The sequence below is a fragment of the Pteropus alecto genome, unplaced genomic scaffold (assembly GCF_000325575.1).
Source record: "Pteropus alecto unplaced genomic scaffold, ASM32557v1 scaffold119, whole genome shotgun sequence".
Lineage (NCBI taxonomy): Eukaryota > Metazoa > Chordata > Mammalia > Chiroptera > Pteropodidae > Pteropus > Pteropus alecto.
In genome coordinates, this window is record NW_006442487.1 from 1652578 (window position 1) to 1655207 (window position 2630).

A 2630-nucleotide genomic window follows, 5' to 3' on the forward strand; every position below is an offset into this window, starting at 1 on the left:
AATTTTATATGAAAGTATTTGGGTTCGGCGCCATTTGAGAGAGGTGCTATCAGCTTTGTTAAATATTCCTTGTTACATCCTGAGTGAGTAATTTACTGTTTCCTGCTGTGTTCCTGTGGAGGCAGCCCTGTGTCTTTTCATTCAAAAACACAGTTGAAGAAGGAAATCCATGCATGATATACCCACTCTCATGGCATAGAAGGTCAGGAAAGACTAGGAAATAATGATTTCCCTTCAATCCTCTGCTCAGATGTGACATGTATTATCTCTGTTCAAATTTCATTAGCTCAGCCCAAAGGCAATGAGATAGAGATAAATACTCTACCACCAGAGGCTGACAACACACTATGTATGGGGATATATTAATCTTCTTTATACAAAAAGGGTTGAGGGTCTACCGCCATGCCACCCTGAACAAGCCCGATCCTGTCTGATCTCGTAAACTAAGCAGGGTCGGGCCTGGTTAGTACTTGGATGGGAGACCACCTGGGAAGACCAGGTGTTGTAGGTGTAAAAAAATAAAAATTAAAAATTAAAAATAAAGGATTATAAGCTGACAAGGTCCTTGCAATCTGTGAGGTCAACCAAGGGTTGCCTCGCCTAAAATAAATAAATAAAACAGAAAGGGGTGGAGGACTGAATAATGCCACAAGATTATATAATTGGCCATGGGGCATAGAGTTTTTATATGATTTTCTGTTAATTCTATGGGTCTTAGTATATTTGTATTTTCTAATTTGTCACAAATTATCTTTGGAAATTTATTCTGAAAAATTATCAATTTCATCTAAAATGTAAATGTATACCCAGTCCCTAATTTTAAATCTCTTCTGAATATATAAGTATATTCCCTTTTTCATACTAATGTTTATATTTACATTGTGTCTACTCCTTTTCTTGGCCAGACTTGTTCTTTTATGCCAAGATGAAGTAGCTATGCTCACAAAAAGATTTTGTAAGACTTTCGGGAAAGTAGGACTTTGAGGCCTAATTGACATAACTGAAGCATAAAATTGTCAGTAGAGCTATTCATGCTATCCCTTCTCTGCAGCTTTACACAGTAAAGCTTTAATATGCTGAGTACTCAAGGTGGTCACTAGCAAAAAATGGATATTCCTAGATGTGTTAACATTCTTAGAAAGGGCAATAGCAGCAGAGCAAGAAGACTTGACAATCAGACCAGAGCAGAAAAACTTGAAAGAGCTTACTGCTAGTTATAGATAAGACATGATTCTAAAGATTTCCAGAAACTACTTTAGATTTTAGAGGTTGGAAATCCAATAATAGTAGATGGCACCTGAAAACCATCATGTGTTGGCCATGAGTATTATTGTGACCTTGTATACACATAACCTGAGTCTGAGATTCTGATGGTTCCTCATATCCAAAGGGTTATGGCTCAAGTTTGAAAATAACTAATTTAGATATAGATTTATCTACATTATTATTTTTTTTTTTTCTAAATTGGATGAAAAGTCAAGATGATGGACTTCTTTTATCTATTTAGGAATACGTTATTGTAATACAAATATTTGATATTGCTATTTTACCTTTTTTTCTGTGGGATAAGGAGTTTGTAGGATATGGTGACTGTATTAATTTCCTAGGGCTGTATCTAACATGCTAATATATTTATTATTAGCATAGAGAATGTTGTCCATCTTTCAATGTGTAATTTTTTGAGTACTTACCATTAAACTTGCAAAAAAATCTTGGCATATAAAGTAAATAGTCAATATTTTCCTCATCTTAAATTTAATTTTATACTTGAAGTTATTAAAGTAGTTATTAAAGCAGATAAATAAAACTAAACCTAAGCCAATGTAGAGAGTTTATTCTTCTATATGAGAAGAATGAATAAAAATAGGGAAAAAAAATGATCAAGGCTGGACTAATCCAATATACAGGCTCATAATTTTGCCTTCTCTGAAATCAATATTCTTTAAATAGCTGTTTAATGCTATATAAAATAAATATTTACTTGGAGGTGTGAATTGATATAGCATTAAAAAATGGTTTCCTTTAGTCTGTATATTGAAAAAAAAGGACTTATGTACGAAATATAACATACATTTTGACTTGTTTGAAATTGTCTATTATGTCACAGTTCTTCCCTTCTTTATAACTAGATTGTGTTGGTCATATACACTCACAAAGAATACAGGTAACTTATGCAGTTCGTTTTACAAAGCCTTGCTGAAAATATATTAAACACTCTTGCTTTATTTTTCTTTTTTTTCTTTTTGCTTTATAAAACCTCTTGTTTTTAGCTCTTCTCTCTTGTTTCTTTTGCAATTTTCTAAACATTTTAAAGTATTTAACTTTAAATAAGGAAAAAAAAAATGATTCCTTATAAAGAGCATTTTGCCAATCATTACTCAATTACAAAATTTCTGCTAACTGAATTTCAACTAACTTCAACTAACCTGCCACAGACTTAGTTGTGTGGCTCCTGGTTATCCCAGACAACCTTTTTTAAACTTATTATAATGAACTATAGTCTATAAACAGAGGAATTAATAAAATATAAATGTGTAATAAAACTACTACCCTTGCCAAGGAACAGAACATTGCCAACACCTCAGAGAACCCCCATATATGCCACTCAATTCACAGCCTTTTCTCTAAAG

The 2630-nt window shown here is 32.7% G+C and overlaps 1 pseudogene; it reads left to right on the top strand.

The window, feature by feature from the left end:
• The first annotated feature begins 392 nt into the window (after positions 1-392).
• Positions 393-511, top strand: LOC112470885 (annotated as a pseudogene).
• The last annotated feature ends 2119 nt before the right edge of the window (positions 512-2630 follow it).